Source organism: Staurois parvus, unplaced genomic scaffold (genome assembly GCF_062004578.1).
Source record: "Staurois parvus isolate SC_StPar_1 unplaced genomic scaffold, SC_StPar_1.0 ptg000249l, whole genome shotgun sequence".
Lineage (NCBI taxonomy): Eukaryota > Metazoa > Chordata > Amphibia > Anura > Ranidae > Staurois > Staurois parvus.
In genome coordinates this window covers 11,988,472-11,995,923 of record NW_028318045.1, presented here as the reverse complement: position 1 = coordinate 11,995,923, position 7,452 = coordinate 11,988,472, and the positions used below count along the sequence as shown (strand labels likewise).

At 46.1% G+C, this 7,452-nt stretch overlaps 1 protein-coding gene across 2 annotated transcripts in view; it reads left to right on the top strand.

The window, feature by feature from the left end:
• Positions 1–958: 958 nt before the first annotated feature.
• The window catches only part of ARHGAP8 (Rho GTPase activating protein 8), an 85,297-nt gene continuing 78,803 nt past the window's right edge, over positions 959–7,452 (top strand). Inside the window, exon 1 of one of the 2 annotated variants that reach the window (XM_089680781.1) lies at positions 959–1,177. The gene's annotated coding sequence lies outside the window, so the exon portion shown is untranslated. Of the gene's footprint in view, positions 1,178–1,246; positions 1,369–7,452 lie in introns of those variants that run through there. The other variant, XM_089680782.1, reaches the window with a different exon arrangement.

The window sequence follows — 7,452 nt, the reverse complement described above, 5'->3', positions numbered from 1 at the left end:
CTTTTACATCCTGTGGTTTTGGCACATTTTCTGAAAGCACACCAAAATTCCAGGGTGATTGCAGAGTGGTCCCATTTACTTGAATGGGTCATGATTGGCAGGTGGTAGCACCCACCAAACGCAACAGGGGGTTTAATTCCTGCTGTGGCATGTGTACATCTTTGACTGCTGCTTCAGCAGCTAAAGGGAGTAGGGACTGGGGGCGGTAAAAAAGTGACTCAACTGCAGGATTTTACCTCCCAACTTTACATGTGAACAAACCCTCAAGGGCGCCGCTGCCGAATGCAACTAAGGGCTCATTCACAAGGTGGTGAGAAGGTGATATGTTGCCACCTCATCACCTGATTTAAACCCATGATTGCCATTCAAAGCACGCAATTATGACATGGTGGTACGACAATCAGAGGTCTAAATCAGGAGTGAGGAGGTGACACTGGACCTGGTGATCTTTGATTTCTCTCTTGTTGTTCAGGTAGATCTCCAGTTCTATAAGCTTGCCTACCCCTGCCATACAGGATCTGTGAATGGAAAGACAAGGCTTATCTGCTGCTGTGGCAGATGGACTTGTAGATATCAATGAAGCAAAAGTGTGGTAAGTTCACGTCACTTGTAGTCCACGGTTTACTTCCTCCAGCCTTAGGACAGTAGATGTATCTCCACATGGACCAGGGGCTGAGACATACATAATGCATGAGCCAGTGTATTGCACCTCCTCAGTAGGCTCAAATGCATGAAATTAATAACTGAACATTTTTGTAATAATCAATGTAGGGGCATTTGTTAATATTTTTCAAAAAGTTGACTATGTCTTTAAACAATGTCAATACGTCTGACTCTAAGCAGCGTCTGTGTGAGGAGAGAGTCAGAGCTGGTTTTCCTGCAGCACAATCCTGGGTGGAAGGAATGCAGGTTGAGTGGGAGGCTTTCATTTTCACCTTGAGGTTTTTTTTTTTTTTGACTCCTGTCCAGCCCCGCCTAAGAAATAGCCACATGTTGTCTGAACAAAAGAGGCTTGAATAGTTCCTAAAATATCCTGTGTGAAGAGCCACCTGGGTGTAATCTCTGAAAGGGACAGTGACTGAGAACAGCCACATTGCGGATCCAGGATAAAGGCTTGGGACGCGGGGACACAACTGACGAAGATCCAACCAGGAAGTAAACGTGGACAGGATTCAAGGTAACTGCAGCGTAGTATGGATGTGCGTAGATATAGTAAACAAACTCTGAGGGTGGTTACAGAATCAGTTTCACATTGAGCTGTGATCTGTGTAACGTTTCTCTTTGGATGGACTTAAATATTTTGGTTTAAGCGTCAAATGTGAACTAACAAGGGACTGGACATTTCCATGCCAAACCACCTGGGACAACGTAAGTAGAACACGACTAGATTACACTATGCACAGGCATCAAAAGAGGGATGATTGGCGCTAGAGGTGGATATACAATTTATTCAGATACACAAGGGCCTTCTGGAATTAAAGGGTCCATTTATATTAGAGTATTAGCAAAAGTGTGCTCATTTTGTTGATAGGGCCGAATGTGGAAAAATGTGTCACTATGGTGGTGGAGAGCACAGAAGTGCCCATTCGTACAGTAGCATTGGGTACATAAATTTGCATTGGTACAGTGGCAGTGAGAAAAGAAATGCAGATTGTACAGTGGCAGCGAGCACAGAAGTGCCCATTGGTACAGTGTCAGCGAGCAAAGAAGAGCCCATTCGTACAATGGAATCAAGTACAGAAATTTGCATTGGTACAGAAGCAGTGAGAAAAATAATGCAGATTGTACAGTGGCAGCCACCAAAGAAGAGCCCATTGGTACAGTGGCAGCGAGCAAATAAGTGCCCATTCGTACAATGGAATTAAGTACCAAAATTTGCATTGGTACAGAAGCAGTGAGAAAAATAATGCAGATTGTACAGTGGCAGCGAACACAGAAGTGCCCATTGGTGCAGTGGCAGCGAGCACAGAAGTGCCCATTGGTGCAGTGGCAGCGAGCACAGAAGTGCCCATTGGTACAGTGTCAGCGAGCAAAGAAATGCCCATTGGTACAGTGGCAGTAAGTACATAAATTCGCATTGGTACAGTGGCAGTGAGAAAAGAAATGTAGATTGTATAGTGGCAGTGAGCACAGAAATGCCCATTGGTGCAGTGGCAGCGAGCAAAGAAGAGCCCATTGGTACAGTGGCAGCAAGCAATGAAATGCCCATTGGTACATTGGCAGTAAGTGGCAGTAAGTACATAAATTTGTATAGGTACAGTGGCAGTGAGAAAAAAAATGCAGACTGTACAGTGGCAGCGAGCACAGAAGTGCACTCTGGTACAATGGCAATAAGCAAAGAAGTGCCCATATTTGAATTGGTACAAAGGCAGTGAGAAAAGAAATACAGATTGTACAGTGACAGCGAGCACAGAAGTGACCATTCGTACAGTGGCAGCAAGCAAAGAAGTTCCCATTCGAACAATGGAATTAAGTACAGAAATTTGCATTGGTACAGTGGTAGTGAGAAAAGCAGATTGGTACAGTGGCAGCGAGCACAGAAGTGCTCATTCGTACAGTGGCAGTGAGCGAAGAAATGCCCGTTGGTACAGTGGCAGTAAGTACATAAATTTGCATTGGTAGTGGCAGCGAGAAAAGAAATGCTGATTGGTACAGTGGCAGCGAACACAGAAGTGCCCATTGGTTTAAAGGCAGCAAGCACAGAAGTGCATACTGGGATAGTGGCGACGAGGGCCGAGATGGGAGTTGGTGCAGTTTCAAGTGAAGTGGAAGTAAGTGGGATAGGTGCAGGGAACAGCATGGAGGATGGGGGACAGCCACAGTGGTTAGAGGGGAGTTTGGTGTGCAGGTGTGGCTAATGTGGTCAGCAGTACAGAATAAAATATGAAGGCCCTCTTCACACTATGCAATACTATTGCAGTGCACTACTGCAGACAAGTTAATTTGTGTTGCATTACAGTTGTATAAAACCCAAAACCAAAAATGTAATATATTGCAGCTTACTAATTATTAGATGTGGTTGCTGCATTAGTTTGCTTTTCTTTGGCCTTTCCCCCTCTGTTTTCATTTGGTGATCTGGCTAGTAACACACCTCCTGTATTAGAGTGCCCCCACTCTGGAAGAATGAATACAGTGGGCACAGCAGAGCGGACAACAGCACTGTCAGTCTGGGAGGGGGGTAGTGTTAAATGTACTAGCAGATTTAAATACACAAACAAAGCCAATCTCCACCTAATAATTTAAAAGCAGTTACAAAACACAATGTATTCGCTTTTAGGATGAAGGTTTCACATACATAAATAAAAACTGAAAACTGATCATTATAAGCACCCCTGTCAGTGCTAAATGGTTTGTCTCATCCCTGTAAACCGATACATTTGCAGGAGAGCTTGTTCTTTGGATAAACAACAGACCTACTGGCCAGATCACCAGGTGAAAATAGAAGAAAGCCTAGAAAAGAAAACTAATGCAGCCATCACATCTAGGCATTGTAAGCTGCACTGTACTAAATGTTTGCTTTTGGGTTTACTACAGCTTTAAGGGTTAGGGTTAGAAAAAGGACACACACTTTTTTTTAATGCAACACACCACACAAAGCACATATGTTGTGGTGTGTTTCAGCTGGCACCTACTGCATTGTGTTACTGTTCTGGTAAGATGCACATTAGTGCAACGCATAGGTCTAAAGAAAGGCTAAACTCTAACTATACATTCTAATTACCCTCTTCCCATTCTAACTAAATTCCCTTTGCATTTACCTTATATCATGAGGTGACATGGTCCAGAAGCCTATACTTCCCTGGAGATATACAGGTAAAGGGATTTTGTATTCGGGTCTGAAGAAGCCAGTATCACTGATGCCCTGCACCCTGAATTTTTCCTGTCACCCTTCACCCCAACATCCCAGACACTGCATCCACTTGACTCTGAATTTTCTTGCCTCCCAGCACCCCTGCCACTTAACCCCCTGCACCCCGTTTCTGAACTTCCTTTATTCCCTGCACCCCTGACACTGTGCTCTCTGTCCACTTCCTCCTGTATTTGGGGATAGTGCAGACCGTAGAGGCCATTTTGTCCTCCAACCTCAGGGGGTGATGTGTTCATTCTTTGTGTTACCGAGAAGAAGAGGTAAGCCAAGCACTGAGATGCCCGCCTCCTTCTTTATTTATTTTTTGCTTTCAAGATAGGCATTTTATTGCAAATTCAACTTCTTTTACAAGAAGGAAGGGCGTAGGTAAGGAAGGGGGTCCAACAGCCCACCCCCCAGAGGAGAGTTGCCAACCACCCCTGCAGCCCTCGAAATTTCCACTTGCTCGCATAAGTCTAAAGAATGGCTAAACTCTAATTATACATTCCAATAACCTAATTACCCCTGTCCCATTCTAACTAAATTACTTTTGCATTTACCTTATATCATGAGGTGACATGGTCCAGGGGAGACGGTGGGGGCAGCGACAAGCAGCGATCTCCAGTATGACTTTCAATAACGCAGCTGGAAGCTACAGGAGGGAGAGGAGGAGATGCAGCTTCCAGCTGCATCATTGAAAGCCATACAGGAGATCGAAGCTTGTCACCGCCCCCACCTCTGCACAGAACATACTTCATCATTCTGTTTTTTTTTCTGGGCCCCCCCACTGCTGCTGTGTTCGTCTCAGTGCCAAGCCCCTTCCTCCATCCTCTGTACTAATAGGAGAAGAGGGGAGAGAGGCTTAATCTGCTCTGCCTCCCCCTGTGCCCGCCCACATGCAAGTCCGCGCAGCTTCAGAGGAGGTGTGGGCAGGAAACTGAACACAAAGCAGCCGACAGCTCTGCTTCTGACTGAGTGATGTGAGTCCCACCTCCCTCCCTCCCTTCCTTCCATCCCTCCCTTCCATCCCTCCCTTCCTTCCATCACTACGTTCCTTTGTTCCACCCCTCCCTCCCTTCCATCCACACACCCCTCCCTTCCATCCACACACCCCTCCCTTCCATCCACATACCCCTCCCTTACTTCCACACACCCCTTCCTTCCTTCCACCCACTCCTTCCTTCCTTCCATCCACCCCATCCTTTTTTTCACCCACCCCTCCCTTCCTTCCTTCCACCCACCCACCCCTTCCTTCCTTCCTTCCTCCCCTCCCTTCCACCCACCCCTTCCTTCCATCCCTTCCTTCCGGCCACTCCTTCCTTCCTCCCTTCCTTCCACTCTTCCTTCCTAATACACAGAACAGTATACAGAGTACTACTAAAAGTTACCCCCCCCCTCCCAAGCCTATATCTCCCCCCCCCCACAAAAAAAAAAGATTCCCCCCCCCCCCCCACAGTCCTAAATGCCCACTGTAATGTACCTGGTGGAGCCTGATGTGTGGAAGTAGGCTTCTCTTACACCTCTGGTTCAGGAGCCCTGGTAAAGGGACAGGAGCGCCTGAGCACAGAGTGGGCACGAGTGCCTGACTGGTCTTCCATTGCAGGATGCCAAAGAGCAGCACTTGTGTTGCTGATGAGCAGGTTGTGCGTTGATGAGCAGGTGGTGCGTTGCTGTAGAGCAGGCTGTGTTTGTTGAAGGGCAGGCTGTGCATTGCTGTAGAGCAGGCTGTGCTAGTGGAGGACCGAAACAGAAGGCAGGCACAAGTCAGCAGGTTCAAATGCAGCAGGACATGGTCAGGCAGTCCGGGTTGACAACTGAAAGGCAGATCAAGGTACAACACAGCGGGCAGAAGAATAGTCAAGGTGAGGCTAGGGTTGGCAACAGTTGGCAGATGGCTGGAAAAGCAGAAGGAGTCGAAATCCAAGGACAAGCCAGGGGTCGGTACAGGCAGCGTTCAGGCAAGATCAGGAGCAGATCAAGTTGGTATCATAAAGTCAACACTGGAACAGGTTTCAGATGCTTTGGGGAATGTAATAGACCAAGCGGCAAAGGACCCCACAACATAGTGCAGTTTAAATAACCCAGCTGGTGTTTGAGCATGCTAGTGCACCCGTTCGCACATGTGCACACCTACGAATCGGCTACGAACCAATGTTCTGCACAACAGAATGTGCCTTTCCTCACACCCATTTAGTACAGATTTATCCTCACAGCCCTAAACCCCCTCAACACAGACCCCCTTCCAGCACCTCTGTACATTATACAATCCTGATCCCTGCTCTCTGTAAATTATACATTATGCATTCTATGCATTACTCACTCTTAATCCCTGCACTTTGTGCAATAAATACTCCTGAGCCCTGCAGTCTGTGTGTTATGCATTGATAACCCCTGCATGCGGTGCATAATGCACTCCTGACCCCTGCACTCTTTGGTAAATGATTGATGGAAAAAAATGTTTGCCAGCAACGTTGGGGCTCTTGCTTGAGAAAAGCACAACAGTTCCCAGCAGACAATAGATGAACCTGTGCAATGTTAGTCTCTTACCAGACCTAGGGTGCCCTCCTCTGGGTCTCGGGACACATGCTCGGGTGCAGTTCAAGTCCTCACACAGAAAAAAAAGTTGCTACGATTTCCCTCTTTCAGTCCTGCTGGGACAATCCCTCTTTTCCTTCCTTACAAGCAGTAGGAGTGCTCCCTCTAGTACAGTCTGATCACACACTGTCCAGGGGCGGACTGACCATTCAAAAACTCAGGCAAGTAGGGGGCCCCATGAAATGCCCCTGGTACCTTTTTTATAGGCTTTTTTTGAGTGTGGGCAAGGACACAGGGGCGCCATGATCCCCTATTGCCCGGGGGCCCCATGAGTTGTCAGTCCGCCCCTGACACTGTCATTTACCTGGTTAGTGAGCCTGAAGTGAAGAGGAAGGCCTCTCATACAGCTCCGGCTCAGGGGCCACTGAAGCCAGATGACAGTGTGCTGGACTGGAGGAGTTGTAGCAGGCTGAATGAGCAGGATGCAGGGTTAGACAAGCCAGGTCAGTAAGAGACTGGCAGATCAGGCATAATTGTCGGGCAGTAAAGTATCCGGGTCACAGGCCAGTGTCAGCAACAATGAAGCAGACAAGGCAAAAACAGGAGGCAGAAGCAGAATCTGGGGACAAACCGAGGTCACAGCAGGTAGCAGACAAGCATGGTCAGGAGCAAGCTGGGTCAAGATCAGAGGTCAGGCACAGGAATCAGGAACAAGCACACAGAACACCCCACATGGAAGAAAAATATATTTGAAGTATATTTGAAAAATATTCTTCCCGAATATATTGCCATATATTTGAAATACTACAATTTTGGCCATATTCAATATATTTCAAAATATATTTCAATAAATATATATATATATTCATACTGCATGTTGAAATGTGTTTTTTATATATTACAAAATATATGAAAAATATTTTAAAAAATTATATTTTTTAAAACATATTCTTCAGATTTTTTTTAACATAAAAAAGTCATTTTAACATACATTTTTACATATATGTGTAAATGCATTCCAAAAATGTAGATTTGTATTTTTAAAGACATACAGTATATTTGAAATGTAT